The sequence below is a fragment of the Semicossyphus pulcher genome, unplaced genomic scaffold, assembly GCF_022749685.1.
Source record: "Semicossyphus pulcher isolate SPU_LCO1_2020_fin unplaced genomic scaffold, fSemPul1.0.p SCAF_10, whole genome shotgun sequence".
Lineage (NCBI taxonomy): Eukaryota > Metazoa > Chordata > Actinopteri > Labriformes > Labridae > Semicossyphus > Semicossyphus pulcher.
The window spans coordinates 31,027,704-31,044,451 of NW_027211604.1; the positions used below are offsets into that span (position 1 = coordinate 31,027,704).

The window sequence follows — 16,748 nt, forward strand, 5'->3', positions numbered from 1 at the left end:
CACGTTTGCAGCAGTTGCAGGGATGCACATCCCCGGTCCGTCTGCCCACGGCGCATCGTTCCGTCTCGGAATTTTGCACGCCAAGAGAACCGACGTGGTTCAAAGACATTCTGAACTTTCACCCTTCTACACCAATAAATGTTAAATATTTAGCAGCAGAACTGTCATCTCATCCTGATTCAGTGTTCGTGGATCACCTTCTTACAGGGCTCTCTCAGGGTTTTCGGGTCGGAGTTTTGGCTTCTCCCTCAGTTACGTACGTAACAAAAAATCTCCAGTCTGCAGCGAAAGAACCAGAAATAGTCTCGCAACTATTAGAGAAAGAGGTTAATAAAGGGTATGTCATAGGTCCATTCAAGTCTTCTCCCTTTTCAGTATTTCGCACTAGCCCCATAGGTGTAGCTACAAGGAAATATTCAGGGAAGAAAAGGTTAATTTTCGACCTGTCCGCGCCGCGCTCCGGCCCCGTTGCGAGCGTTAACAGTCTTATTCCGCCTGAACCTTTTTCTCTTCACTACGCATCAGTCGATAACGCCATCAAATTGATAAAGTTAGCAGGGCAAGGCGCGTGGCTCTCCAAAGCAGATATCACCGACGCATTCAAAATTGTCCCCATTCATCCGTCTCAATGGCCTCTTTTCGGCATCAGGTGGGATTCAAAGTACTACTTCGCCGTGCGCCTGACATTCGGGTGTAGAAGTAGCCCGTGCATATTCAACCTTGTTTCTGAGGCGCTTTGCTGGATCCTGTTAAACCAATTCAGGGTTCCCTCCGTTCTTCATCTGCTTGATGACTTCCTCCTGATAGATCCTCCTCACGATGGCTCAGGCTCCTCTTTAGGAAAACTAAAACATTGCTTCCAGGTTCTTGGCGTTCCTCTCTCAGAAGGGAAAACTGTAGGTCCCGACACACGTCTAGAGTTCCTTGGTATCACGCTGGATACTAAAGAAATGAAAGCGTCGCTCCCAGCCGAAAAACTGCAGCGCATTCGTGATATTTCAAAATCGTACTGCGCAGCTGAGTACATCACAAAGCAGCAGTTACTTTCCCTTCTAGGGCATCTTAACTTTGCCATGCGCGTTATCCCTCAAGGGCGGTCTTTCATATCTCGTTTACTAGAGATGTCGTCATCAGTGCATAATTTACATGACGTCATATCATTAGATGAAGGGTGCCGCTCCGACCTGAGTTTTTGGTCCCTGCTGCTCGAGCACTGGAATGGCATAACCTTCTTCTATGATGACTTGGTACATTCTTCTGACTCCTTGAAGTTTTTCACGGATGCCGCTCCATCCATGGGTTTTGGGGGGTTCTTTCAAGGCCAGTGGTTCGCTGATCACTGGCCTCCCGCTTTCTCCGGTTTCGATCAGTCCTCAGCGCTGTACGAAATTTACCCCGTTGCAGTTGCATGTCACGTGTGGGGTCAGCATTGGAAACGCAAACGTATCTCAGTGCTTTGTGATAATCAAGCGTCGTCAGCATGATCAACAGAGGGCGCTCCTCTTCTAAAGATATCATGCCATTCCTTCAAAGCATCACATGGTCGTCCATAACTCACAACTTCATAATCACGGCCCGTCACGTGCCCGGGCATTACAATAAACTTGCTGACTCTCTCTCACGCTTTAACTTTCAGATCTTCCGGAGCATCTGCCCCGAAGCCAGCCCAGTCCCTATTCAAGTTCCGCCCCTTCAACTGCTAACTCTCTTCTAAATCATGGCCCCATGATCAGCTATTTAGAGTCATCCAAATATTATATGAGGAAAGGTTTAGCCCCCTCCACTTTAAAAACATATGATTTTGCATGGAGTACTTTTGCCTTGTTTTGTGTTTCAATATGTATGCCTCTCAAACCTGTTCACATTAACACCATTTGTGCTTTCATAGGCTATTGTATGGATGTTAGACATTTTAAACCCCAGTATATTAGAGGATTACTTGCAGGAATCCAGTTTAACGTCAGATGTTATGATCCCTCTTTTCCTAGTCTATTTTCGAATCCTGCTATTAAACTTTTGTTAAAGGGCATTGCTAAAGTCTCCCCTCCTGTTGCAGACCGCAGGAGGCCTATTACTTTGTCCGTTCTTCACAGCATGTTATCTGTGCTTAGAAAAGGGTTTTTATCTCCTTATGTTGACGCTCTGCTCGAGGCAGTATTTTCCATGGCTTTTTATGCATTTCTCAGAGCTGGTGAATTCACTACAACTTCCTCTCAATCTTTCAATCCCAATAAGAATATTTCTTTCTCTGATTTAGCCTTTCATTCTAGTCACTATTGTGTAGATCTTAAGGATACTAAATGTAATGGGTCCTGTTCAGTCATTGTGGCTCGCACAGGAACACTCTTTTGCCCCTTTAAATCCATGATCAAATTCCTTTCAGTCAGACCCCCTACTAACGCCAAGTCTCCTCTATTTCTAACATCTGGGAACTCCCCTCTTTCAAAATCTTGGTTTAATTCTCATCTAAAACAAGTGCTCCTCAAAATCAATTTATCCCCCCAGCATTATTCAGGGCATTCTTTTAGAATAGGTGCTGCCACTACTGCTGCCAATCAAGGCATCTCATCATCCTCTCTGCAACAACTCGGGCGGTGGTCTTCCTCGGCCTACACTTCTTATACTCGCCCTGATGTCGGCACCGTTCTTGCAAATCAAAGATCTCTGAAACCCTGAATTCTGGTAAGCTTTTCATATAACTGGTGGTGATGGTACGTGCGGTGTTGCTATGGATTGAGGTTCACCGTTGCGTCCTGTCACAAGGTCTCATGGCAGGGGAGGGCACGTACACGCATCATACACTTGGTTAAAACACGTAGATCATATAGGTTTCATCACGCACCTCACGTAAGAGCTATGCGGCCACCGTCAGCTTAGGGTCATATGACCTTTAACACTCAGCCTTAGCGGCTCGATCAGGTCATCGGACCAGCATACACCTCACATAGGTCTATCGTGACCTCATCATGCACGGCCAATCGCTGGTCCAGGTCTACCGTGACCCCCTCATGCACGGCCAATCGCTGGTCCAGGTCTATCGTGACCCCCTCATGCACGGCCAATCGCTGGTCAAGGTCTATCGTGACCCCCTCATGCATGGTCAATTGCTGGCCAAGGTCTATCGTGACCCCCTCATGCACGGCCAATCGCTGGTCAAGGTCTATCGTGACCCCCTCATGCACGGCCAATCGCTGGTCAAGGTCTATCGTGACCCCCTCATGCATGGTCAATTGCTGGCCAAGGTCTCATGACCTCACTCTTGCACGGCCAATCGCTGGCTTCATGTCTTGTGATCTCACTCTTGCACGGCCAATTACTGGCTATTAATGTGAATGTAAATGTCTAATTATTGTTTCATAATGCATATCAATTATTCACGCTCTCTGTGCTTAATTCTTTAACTCTTCTTAGAATCCTGTTAAAACCCGGTAAGGTAAGGCCTGCTTCATCAAAAGTGAGTATATGCTTCCCGTTATTTCTTCTCATTGTTTTGGGGGGTATCCTATCCTGCTCTCAGCCTCTACACCCCTCCAGCTCACGATGACATCACGATGGAGTCTAATCGCCAAAGACTTTGCACATTTCATTTCAACCTGTAAATAAATAATTGTTCAAACGTATTAAGTCTCTCCTGATTGAAATGTAGCTTAGCGAAAGTTCAAGCAGGAAGACTGTTCTCATTCATTCATTCATCATTAACTTCATTCATACTACACTCTCTCTCTTTCCCCCCTCTGTTCCTGTTTCGCGATCAGCTGATTATGGGCGTTCCCATTTAAGCATTAACCAACCAGAGTTAGACACGATGTCTGTGAACCAATCATCTTACTGCTGTCAAACTTTAAATCTGCTCCTCTCCCTTCCGCAGTCTGCTCATCGTTTCAGACGATTATTGCGACCCTCCTCCACCCCAGTCACCTCCATCCTTTTCATCAGTGTTCAGTCAGCTCAGCTCATCCGGCATCCTCCCTTCACCATCATCACCACCAGTGTCTAGACTCCATCGGGGGGTATCCTATCCTGCTCTCAGCCTCTACACCCCTCCAGCTCACGATGACATCACGATGGAGTCTAATCGCCAAAGACTTTGCACATTTCATTTCAACCTGTAAATAAATAATTGTTCAAACGTATTAAGTCTCTCCTGATTGAACTGTAATGTTGGCTGTTTGTGCTTTATTCAGGTGGACACATATCAAGCTGGTTGATGCATGCTGAGCTCATCTAGATAAAACATAAAGACTAACAGAATCTAATCTCCCACTAAAGACTACAACAGCATCCTGCAGCCATCAGACAGAAGAAGGAGTGTGACAAAGGACTCAGCAGGACTTTCCTCATGTACGTGTGTCACTGTTAAATATCTTTCTCCAGCCAATGATAAAGAAGGTGACAGAGCAGAGAGCCCAGCTGAGAGCACATGTTGCTGTTATCATGTTTCAGACATGATACTGATCACTTTAGAGTTAGTGCTTTGAACTTCAGAGATAAAAAGCTGTATTTGGTCCGTGCTGTGTGGAATCATGGGATACCATGAGCCTGTCCATCCGAATGATTACTGGACAGACGGGTCAGGTGTTGGATTTATAGACTGTGTTTAAGAAGTGGACGTAGCCACGGTCACATCACTCACTGGTTTGTGGACGAGTGTTTGAAGACTAAAGTTTGGCTTGTTGGTCGTCACTATCTTGTTTTTTTGGGGCCATAGGCGACCATATTCTGAAGAGAGGGTGGATACACATCGCTACGGCTCTGTGCTGGTTGATAGGTCGCCATGGTAGCAACTTGTCAATCACAGGTAGCCACGCCCTGAACATTTTAAAAGCTCCCCATGTCTTCAGCCTGTCAAGGGCTCAACAGTAACACTTTATACACTTCAAAGCTCCAAATCAGAACTATAGCAAACTTCTTACTTCTTCAGTCTTTCCAAACCAAGACCACGAGGCGAGGTCTAAAGCTCATTAGAGAGGGTGGAGCCTCATCCATCAGTTGTTCATGAAACACACAGCACAGCCAGCCTGCTCAGCTCAGGGTCCTGTCTGCTGGGAGGGAGAGGGGGAAGTCTGCTTACCCACACAATAATTCATCCTGGTTTACAGTAGCTGAGGAGTGAGGAGCCCCGGCAATAAGGGAGGCATAAATCCAGGCTGAAATCTCTCAGATTGCATCCGAATGGCCCTTTAAACAACCGGCACGGCTGCCACCACGACTCTATCAGAGCAATCTATCGTCTAACGCCGTGTGAGCCTCCTTTCCAATCACTGATAACAACAGAGGCAGGTACTCCTGGTGCATCATGGGAGGGGCTCTCTTCATCTTTGTCTCAGCTCTTATGGGGGAAATTAAATCACACACTCACACACACACACACGCAAACACACACACACACACACACACACGCAAACACACACACACGCACTCTAGCTCTTGTGCTTCTGATCTCTCCCAGTGGAAGCTTGTCGTCTGATTTCTGCTGAAGCACAAACACTTGATGAGCGTCCTTAAACTATAATTAATCCAGTAAAGGTGTCCCAGCCTGAGTCCAAGCCCCCACATCCACGTCTCTTCAGTCTCATGAGGACGATTCTCCTGCTTCGGCTGTTGAACCAATAAATGGTCTGGTCAAGTGGAATGTAACAAGAGCTTTGTCGCCATGGTAACAATGTTTTAAAATTGTTGTTGTTTGATTTATTTTGAAAACTATCTGGTTAAGTTTAATAAAAAGAAATACAGTTTTGATTTAAGGAAACTATAAAGAAGGAAGTGATGTCACACAATGAATGTGATGTCACTGAACTCAGTGCAGTGCTCTCTGTAGCTCACCAGGTAGAGAGAGCACCAATCAGAGCAGAGTCCTTATCTCAGCAGCCTGGGTTACAGTCAAACACAGGTCCTTTAATGTCAGGCCCTATCATGTGAGTCAGCTCTCCTGCAGGGCTCACTGCAGAAAGAACTCTATAAATCTCACTATAGTACAATTAATATATTTGAGTTATGAACACATGATGTAGAGGATGATGACATGAAACGTGAGCTCTGAGGGATCACTGAGGATGTTTGTCTCTTTGGTGACTGACAGAAAACAAACGTAAACCTTTTGTCTCTCGCTCTCAGCTCTGTTGTTTCGTCCTCCTGCTGCTCTGTGCTACTTTTCACACCCTTTAATCCCTTATCAGCTACACAGCACATTTACAATGAGGCTGGTTTGTGTCACTTCACAAAGACTTCCTGTCATACCTGCTGCACATAACCCTGCAACATCCCAGCATTACAGCTGAGAGCCAATCACTCAGAGACAAACTATAGCTCGCATGTATCCACTGAATTTAGAGTCACAACAAACTGCAGCACCTTTAATTAGCAGCTGTCTGTGCACACACCATTTACTGTCATTGTACAGAGTGAACATGAGAGAAGGAGATGCATTAGGAGGTCACAGAGTACAAACACTCACAGGGGTCACGTGAGGCAGGTTTGTGTGTGAGTGTTGATGTGCTGTTAACACACTGTCTCTCACATCTCATCTGCACATTCAGCCCGTTCTCACTCACAGCTCTTCAAATATGGCAGGTTGTTGAGCTGCCCAACATTGTAGGTTCCCCTCTAGCTTCAGCTCTGGATGCTAACATGTAGCATACTGTGCTAAAGTCTGACACCATGAACGTCACGTCTTCCTCTCCTCATGATCTGATACAAGCTGAAAATCAAACACATTTCTGCACTGTAACAAAAACATCCCCTAAAGCTGTGAGCTTTGAGACAGGAAGCTGTGATATCTCTGCTGATCTGAGCGCTGTAAAAGTATTTATAATATTATTACAAGCAGCTGAAATGTGTTCACAAATGGATGCAGAAGTCCTCACAGTAGTGGAGGCTTCGCTCACAGACCAAATCAGATCACAAGACTGGAATGGAAATAATGTTTGCTGGAGTGAGATCATAAACTGGCAGCGTGCTCCACTCGACAATCACTCCATCTCCTCCAATAAAGCAGCAAGGTCGACACAGAGCTCAGTGAAGGACACACCTGCTGAGGATGCAACGCCTCCTGCTCCATGTGTTCACTTCAAAGTGGCACATGTAGGAGCCTAAAGGGGCTCACCTTATTTTTATGGAACATTTATTTGTGAACATTTATGACCTTCAGCCCCTTCACAGCTTTGGTGAGGTTACTGACTCATCGCAGACGTATGAACCCACTTCATGACAGTAGGATCTGCCTCTTTGTGTGTGTTTGTGTGTGTGTATGTGTGTGTTAGGGATGATTAACCTGTTTCACTATATATAAGCGTCACGCTAATTTAATCGTGAAGGCTCTGCTACACCAGTTTTCCCACTCTGACTCTTAAATAAAGGGTACATTGTTTTTGGCGCAACCTGCACGGAACGAGAACAAGTGACACCTGTGGCGCACAAGCTTAATATGACATGCTAATCAAGAAAGAGGCTACGCTACATTAGCTTTACTATGGCAGAGAGACGGAGCAGCGAAGCTTTGCATCCACAGAAAAAACGAGTTCAGTCGGCCGTGTGGGGGCATTTCAGGTTCACCAAGAAGGACCAGAGACTTACTCAAGACAGCTGGTGTGAAACACTAACATGACATCATCACTAACATCAGCTTCCAGCACCAGCCTATATCTAGCCTATACTATGGGATTTAATACATTGCAATTCATTTATTATTATTATTGTTAATATTAATAATAATAATAATAATAATAAATGTTCATGTGATTTTATTAATATTGTAAAATGAATTCATGCATAATAATCGTGTGTTTTCCTGCACGCAGCAGATGTGGAGACAGAATGATCTCAGTGTGTAAATGTGATAAATGTTCCTGCAGATGAAATCATGTGAAGCTTCCAACACTGCAGGTCTAATTAGAAGACGGTAATTAATCACATGTTGCAGCTTGTTCTCAATAATGAGACTCCAAAAGAGCCAATTTATGAACCAGAGGGGGAACAAGCAAAGTGTATTATTGATGTGTGACATGTCTCGATGCTCAGCCCTCAGATGATCCTCAGAGAGAGTAAATGTTTCAATATCAGAGTTTCTTTCACTCTTTCCTCTTAACAATTCACTTTTGTCAGAGCTTATAGCAAACTTCATAAAAGAACTGCTGCTGTTGTCTTTCATTTCCCCCGTATGATCGCCAAAATAAAAGCATGATGAAAAATGAATGAAGCTTCAGCTGATGAACTAAAACGTCGATATCACATCATCACATGTCATTTGCTGGTTGTGTATTCCCAGACTTCATTACACTCTGCAGCAGTGAGTCCAAACCAAGTGATGTTGATGCTTCATCAGAGCAGCTTCCTGAGGGACTCGCTGTCATTGTGTCATCAACCCGGTGAGTTATCTTCTCCACAGTTTCACTCCAGCACACGAGGAAAACTCTGAGCTGCACTCTGATAAGAGGAAGACTCATCTTGAACGCAGTCATTAGGAAACTGTGCTTTAGAGCTGCTGTGGAGGAGAGCAGCTGCAGAGTGAAGCCTCCAAACACGTTTAAAGTCAAATGAAGACAATAAAAAATTACAATATAAAGTTCAACTTAAAGTAGAAACACAGGAGATGATGTTTAATGAAGCTTTAACCCACATAATGAGTGACATCACCTGTGTTTGTTCAGGTGAACACGTTCATTAATGTGTGAAATGCTAACAAGCTATTGACAGGAGGTGAGATGCTATCTGTGAAACTGTTTCCTGCTAATTAGCTGCTATTATCATCACACTCAGATCATTGTGCTGCATTCAGGGACCCATTAGCATACATGTGTTCCTGTTGGGATGATTGTCTTCTATGTAGAGAGTTAGTGCTGTAACATTCAGGAGACTATAAGGTGTTAGAAAATGTTCTCATGGAGCCCAACATCAGCCCGGATGCTCTTCCTTTCAAACAGACTGCAGTGCCATCAGACCGTATAGATGAGCTGCTGAAAGCAGAGTTTACCCTTCATGCTGAGCAAACTCACAATTCAGTTCAGTTTAAAAACATACTGACTTTATTTTCTTCTTTTCTCAGACTCAAGATAAGAATTATAATCAGGTCAACAATAAGCTCAGTCTCCTGACGTTGTTTGGAGGTGAAGCTTTGCTGAAGTGTCTGTGAGTCTTTATTTACAACCAGCAGCCAGGACGCTAACGTGTGTGTGTGCTGACATTAAAGGTGTGTCCATATGCTGTTTACCCCGTCTCCCCGTTTCATGAGCTGTCACTGATTGGTGTTGATTGGTGCGGTTTATGTACCTTTCTCCTCTTGTAGTTTCACCATGTTTCCACTCTGACTGATCGCTGCTGCAAAGATTCACCCCTTAAATAAATCTTTCATTTCAGAGCCGTTCTGTCCTCCAGCAGAATTTACATGTAATAGTGTGATAAACAGGAAATGAACAATTTGGAAGAAAATTAACTATTAGCAGTGTTAGAGTGTGCTGACTCTGAAGGCCACAAAGTGAGTCCAAAAAATGAAACCCTCACAGGTTCACAGAGTTTGAATGTTTTTTGGTATAGTCGGCAAACTGAATTTTGACATTAATGAATCTGACTAAAAATAACCCAAAAATATTTTGTGTTTGTGTCGGATGGTTATTTATCCTCACTGTGTCTGAAGCACAACTGATGCAGAAGAAGAATTATCAGAGGCAGAGAAAGTCTGTCATTTCTCACTGAATTAGATTAGTACAGGTATGTTTCAGTAGAATTAAATGATTAGATTATGAAAAGAACTGGATGCTATATTAAGTTAGTAATGATATAAAACATAATCGTATTAGATTATAATCTGATATTAAGCTGTAAAAAGTAAAATATTAGAATATAGAATATAATGTTGTGAGAAGTGGTCCTAACTGACATCAGCTATCCATTAATGAATTTGGTTTTACTGCATTTTGAATAAACTTTGAAGCTCAAAATCTCAACATGTCAGACCTCTTTGTGTTGAGTTGTTAAATCTGTTGGAGTTTCCTCCTACAGTCTGTCAGGTGTGTCCCACCTGTGCTCAGTCAGTCACTCTGCAAAGACCAGACACATTTTTGGAATGTAACTTTGTTTCCTGAGCAGAGTTATCCACTCATAGTTTAGAGTTCCTCGTGGATGCACAAACCAACATGTGCAGTCCTGTATGTGGACCTTTGTGTGACTTTACATTATTACAGACATCAGCAGCATTCCTCCGGTACAGTGAGCTCTGTTGTTGGAGCTCAAAGGGCTGATTCAGAGCCTCACATGGGCCAGAGGCAAACACACACACAGCTTGTTACTGAGCAGCATCACTCCCACCAAACTATGGTGGTTGACATTTGTGTTGGTATGAGTGTTTGACATGATGGCGGGCTGGAGAACAAGCTGACACTCTGTTATTAACACTGAGGGAGGATTTCACTAAAGGATTGTGCAGCTTTTGTGCCACTAAACCTGCAAATGACACAAAAAGACTCCGCCTCATTCTCCAAGCACACGCAGAGGGTTGAATGCACCTCAAAGTGTGCTGCAGAGCAAACAGCGTCTCTATGCTCTGGTGCTGTTTGTGTGTATTTAAATGAGTCATTATGCAGACATTCAGGGCAAATTTGGCCTCTTTCTATGTAAATGAGCAGTCAGTGTGGAGCTCAACTGATGCCTGAGAGCGCAGCACCGCGCAGCAGAGAGTGGAGGTGCAGACAGCTTCTCTTAACAATCAGACACAAAACAAGAGCCAACTGCACGGATCTGTGAAACTTTATGGCCGTGTTTGGGCTTCAATATCATCAGTGCAATTTGCTTTGTGAATCGGACCCTGAGACGGGGCAGATAGCAGGGGCAAATGATGCGCAATTTATGGATCCCGCCCTCAGTCTATTTGTAAAACAGACATTTTACAACTTTATTGACACAACTCACTGAGACACAGAGGGAACTACAGACACAGTTACAGGAAGTAAAAGTTAAAACCACTGAGCCGCAGATCTGCCTCCAACTCACACGTGATATCTCTGAGTGAAAAACATACTTCATTAATCCTCTGATTAGTTGTTATGGGAATAAAATCCCAAATGACAGGAGGTCCTGCAGCTCAGACAGAGCTTAACTCTTGTTTGTGCTGATCTCTGCCTCAGTGGAGACTCCCCTCTGTGCTTCTCCACAGAAGTTTATTCTTGTGGTCCTGCGATCACCTCAGAGATGGTCAGCACTTCTGCAGTAAACCTGTATCAGCTGTGGTTTGCTTTTCACTTCGGAGCTAAATGGATCCATTAGTGAAAGCGATTGTTGGGAGAGTGCACTCGTTCATGTCTCTGGTCTGCAGCAGTCACTGTTTCAAGCAGTGGAAGAAGCAAAGAAAGCAGCATCAGTCCACACTCTGAGGAGCACGCTCACTCACTCTGACATCTTGTGTTTTCTCTCACGTAGAAACGTTCAAACTGCAACAAATCCTGTCGAGTGTATCCGCTCAGAACTGAAGGCACATTACCTTGAATCTGTTCCTGTGAGCTACAGAACACTTTAATGTGGCGATGCAGGATATTAGCCAAATATCCAGAACAACACATCAGTGAGGAAGAGTCGACAGGGCGACTTAACTGCAGAAGATGAAGGCCACATCTTTCAGTTAAAGCTTGATAACTCCCTCACCATGACAACAGTGTGGTGTGATAAAGGCGTGGAATAATAAGTTATAGAAACAGAGAAGATCAGTGAAAAAGTCGGTGACGTGTGAAGTGAGGTGTATTAAAAATATCTACAAACTCTGAAGATGAATTTATGATCAAACTACAACAGACTCTGAGATGAAGTGTCTCTGCCCACATCTGATCCTGCAGAATAAAGACACATTTACACACAGACACAATATGAACCTGATTCTGTGCTGCCTTTGATAATAGCTGTGGATTGTGACAGCTTTCATTACAGCACAGATGCAGCTGCATGGTGCTGAGAGATGAACTGATCATGTGATCATGTCATGAGTCCATCAAGAGTTTGAAGAGAGAAAAGCTGTGAAAATAATGATTTACTAAAAGTTACTAAAATCACGGAGAAGCATTTGTTCAGGTTGAACTTTCTGCCTCCTGCTGCACATCAACATCACCCAAATGCATTCTGGGAAGGAACACAAGGACTATTACAGTAGTTAGTGTGCTCTTAAAGATGTGCATGAGGATGATTTCACTGTCTTAATAAAATAATGTCTGTGTTTAGAGCGATGTAAAAGTTGTTGCTCTGATTTAAAGTGATACAACCTTTGAGACATTTGTAAATATCTTGAACAGTAAACAGCAGCCTGACACACAGGTCAGCAGGTAGCTGAGTGATGAATTCACTTAAAATTACAGGTTCAGCCAAAACAACTGCCTCATAACGTCATTCTACCAGGCCTCACTTTAAATATGGGCTCATGTAGGGACATAGTTGGTAACTTACAGGTACACAAAGTTTGAACTTGCCCCGGCAGATCGATAAAACATAAACACTAACAAAGCAACATAACGAAGCAGCCCGAGACCACCGGAACTGAACTTGTTCAGAGACTTCAAACATCAATCTGAACCTGTCAGTGACAAAAACAAGAACTTTTAGTGGACAAACTTTGATCAGACGTTTTAGCTCTTACAGATTATGTTACGGGTATTACAGCCTGTCTCCTGACTGCCAGCTGAAGCTATTCCAAAACTGTTTGTACCCATCAGTTATGTTGGTCTCACATAGGGCCCAGGTTAAGAAAATACTCTTTAATATTCAGAGCATGCTGGCAGCCTGATGGGTCTAAAATCCCCTGATGAGGGTCGATTAGCAGCTCTGGTGACTGGTGGTTTTCTTTATTCTCAGGTAAACACACGTCTCAAGAGGATCTTTTCTTTCCCCTCTTTCTAATCAGATGTTCTATGACCTCTGCCCTCTCAGCTGATCACTGAAATACATGTTTGAATAGAGACGGATGAAAAGATGATTTAACACTGGAGTCCTCACAGATGAAAGCGCTCAGCTCTGCTGTCACAGAATAAGCAGCCTGTGCTGATCCTCTGCTGCTCCTGTCAGGCTGCTGGGCTCTCTCACTCAGTGCTGGTTAACAGGGTATCTGGAGAAAATGTCTCGACATCCTTTAGTCAGCCGGAACCATTTAATCCCTCAATTAGTGTTTGACACAATCAAGTGCCGTCCTCGTCATTAGAAAGCTTTCCTGCAGCAAACAGGTGAATGTGCTCAATAACAGGCCAGGTGTGTCTCACTAATCTGTGTCATTTCAAGCTTTAACATGGACTCCCTGAATAACAGCACACGCTGTCACTCTAATTGTACCTTTACACTTGTAATACACACATTGTTGTTTCACACTGTCAGTCCACTTTGTGTGTCTTGTGTCAGGGGCGGCTACACGAGCGCTGTCTCAGCACTCCAGTCCTTCAGTGTGGAGTCTGGCTGCTGTGTGACTGACTGAAACATTTCAGAGCAGCTTTCACTTGTTTGTTTGGTTACAGCAGCAGTCCTCCAGCTGTCACACTTTGATATCACTGCATTCACACTTTTCATTCACAACATTTAGTCTGAAGTCAGCAGAACATGTGAACTTTCACCTCTTTGTGTTTCACCTGTCTGAAACATACATATTGTGTTCCATTAGAGCTGATGCATCCATTCCCCTGGTGAGTTACACGAGGCTGTTATGTGAGCTGCTGCGGTGAAACACACGGCTGACTCCTGAGAACATCAGAGACATATTAGTGGAGCCAGTATACGGCTGACTCTACAGGTATGTCTTCTGTTTTACACTGAGAGACAGCGCGGGGATGGAAGTATGCTAATGTGACATTATCCAGGGTGTACTCTCTCTCTGCGCGCGCACACACACACACACACACACACACACACACACACACACACACACAAACACACAAACACACACACACACTAAACTGTCACTGATTAATCAACAAGACTCAAAGCCTCTTGTGTACATGAGCCAGTTATTTTGGTAAAGTCTGAGGCGTCTGCTCGACGCGCTGCACGAACGTTCTTAAAGCAACAAACATCTGAATCGTCTCTCGTCTACCGTCTTCATAAACACCATCAGCTCGGATAGTTTTCATGAAGGATCTGCTGCTTTCTGTGTGAGTGACTCGGCTGACACCAGGATGTGACTGTTGCTGCTGAGAGAGCTGCTCAGTATTCATGTCGCTCTCTGTTTGTCATGTTGAAGTCAGTTCAGCTCTCAGGTCTCGTCTGTCTCAGAGCAGTGAGCACCTGTGCAGCACACCGCCTCTAAATGGAGTCCTGTCATGGCTGAAGACCAGTCGCCCTTCTTGCAGACACCTTTGTTGTGTTTGTGCAGGATGTGTTTTTGTGACAACATTTGTACCTGCATGTGTGTGTTCACGTCTGACTCAGGCTGATGGTGGATGATTAACAACGCTGAGCAAGAATGCACTCAATTAGCTTTTTACAATTATGCTAACGAATCATCTCAACAGCATCTCCTGGCACATTAGCATAATAGCATCACCAATGGAGCGTACAGTGTTATAATAGAAGCTCTCTGTGTACTCAGATACCTGCCTCTTCTTGTCTGCAGTGTTGTTTCTCATCATCTCTTCTCATTTGAATCCACATTGAATCAGCATGTAAGTATTTCAGCCTGAGACCTCCAGACACAATATTTAGCGCTCTGCTAAGAACAACAGAGCGAGGGTTACAAAGCTTCCTGTGTGCTGGGCAGCAGAGGCGTCTGACTCACGGCTCAGTCAGATTCTGATGCTGCTATAAAGAAAAACAAAGAGGCTTTATTATACGGCCAGAAGCCGAGTTATAGCAGCCTCTTAGACGGAGGAGGTCATAAAGCCTGAGAGAAAAAACAGAGGAGCAATAAACAGGAAGGAGCTGAGAGAAAGACGGACATGCAGACGTACTCTGAGCTAGCTGTGTTTGTATTGTTCAGCTGTTTTATGTTTTCTTGTAGATATTTTAAGATTTTCCACCTGACAACACTGCTGTAGATGTTCTAGTTACAATCAGCTTGTACAAAGCAGTGGTAAAACTGAGCAGTGTCTGAGGTTGACTCACTGCCAGTTTGTCTCATAAGATGTGATGATGAAGCTGAAGTGTTTGATTAGTTTATCATCGTGAAAAGACCAATTTTATCACCTAAGTCTTCATCAACACTTCATCATAAACCTATGCAATTTAGTATAATGGTACCAATGAAAAAAAATAGTAGGGCAAAATCCACAGTGACTTGAACAGCCTGAGCCTGAAAAGAATTAAAATATCTTCTCCTGATGTTTTAACCAGTTTTCTAAATTCTCCTCACTCTGAGCATTTTGTATTAGTGACACCAATATGAGTTATAATCAATAAAAACACAATAAAAGCTAATATCAATGACCTTGCTTGAGTTCAAAGCGTTTCAGAAACAGGCTCAAATGAAGAAATCTCTGATCGACAGTGTCGCTGCCAAATTCTGCAGCCAGCAGCCAAAACAGTCGTTTCAAGCCTGCAGAACTCTTATTATTTCAATTGTGTTTGTTTGATCTCTAAAGGGAACCTTTTTATAGGTAAGATGATTATATTGAACCAGACACAGCCTTTACATGACATCGACAAGAACAACATTATACAAACAAGTGAAGTCAGGCAGCAGCTCCAGCTTTCTTCAGGGTCAAATGTTTTTGTCAATAAGTTTGGTGGCTTTGAAAAGAGCGATGGATCCAACAGCTGCTTCTGGTTAATAAAAGGATCTTACCTCGATACAAATGTCTCTCTGTAGGGATCATTGCTGTATTGATGTCACACAGTTTTAATAACAGTCAGAGACTGTCAGTGGAAACAAATCAGCACTCTCAGTGGAAGTACTTTGATGAGGAACGATTTCACTGATACCATCAAAGCCCTCACAGCAACACGTAGAAATAGAGCCCATGTTTACCAGAACTCCCCCTTAAAATCATCTGCTTCCTGTTATCTGCACATCTAGTTATATAAAACATTTTGTAATGCAAATATCTACTTCTCATGACCTCTTATAAAATCTCAGTTTGCTCAATAAATAAATGAAACAACAGGAGGCACATTGACTGAAATCAATCTGGTGGAAGATAACGAGGAGACCTACAGCGAGCGAATCCTCGGTCAGCCGTGATCCTGACCAATCAGAGGAGAGTCACTGTGTGTATATTGGTGCTCAGGTAATAATGTCTGAGGACTGGAGAGATTATTCTACCTCGTGCCCTCACAAGACACAATCCAATCCTCCATTAATGACACTGATTAGAAGCTCATATTCAATTTGAACTCAATGAGGCTGCATGACACACAGAGAGAAGGAGTCAAAGAGAAACGCAGACTTCACCTCAGAGCCAGTGACTGCTACATCCACTGACAGATGATTGTGTTGATGCAGTGAAGACACACTACACGAGCTGTTGTCAAATAAAGCAAAGCACAGAGGAACGGAGAAATGTTTTGTGTGTTTAGAGAAAGTTCAATATCAGTGTGATTGTAGTTAAACCATGGCACCTGACACCTGCTTTGTTCAGATTCCAGCACTGCACAGTGGAGCTGCTTCAGTTTGCTGCAGTCAGCAGGTTTTCATGCTCGTACTGCACAGGCGGCTGATTTAACCAACACTGCTTTAAAACACTTTGACTTGTTCAGGCTGTGTAAGCTAAAGGCAACTGAATCATCATAAAGAAACCTGAGGTCTCCCAACTACGTTAGGAGGACTGAAGCTGGAAGCTAATAGTCGGCTAAGTATTGGTGAA

At 43.7% G+C, this 16,748-nt stretch overlaps 1 pseudogene; it reads left to right on the forward strand.

Annotated features, from left to right (window-relative positions):
* Positions 1 to 2,966: 2,966 nt before the first annotated feature.
* LOC138594376 (C-X-C chemokine receptor type 2-like) overlaps positions 2,967 to 16,748 on the forward strand; it is a 47,378-nt pseudogene continuing 33,596 nt past the window's right edge.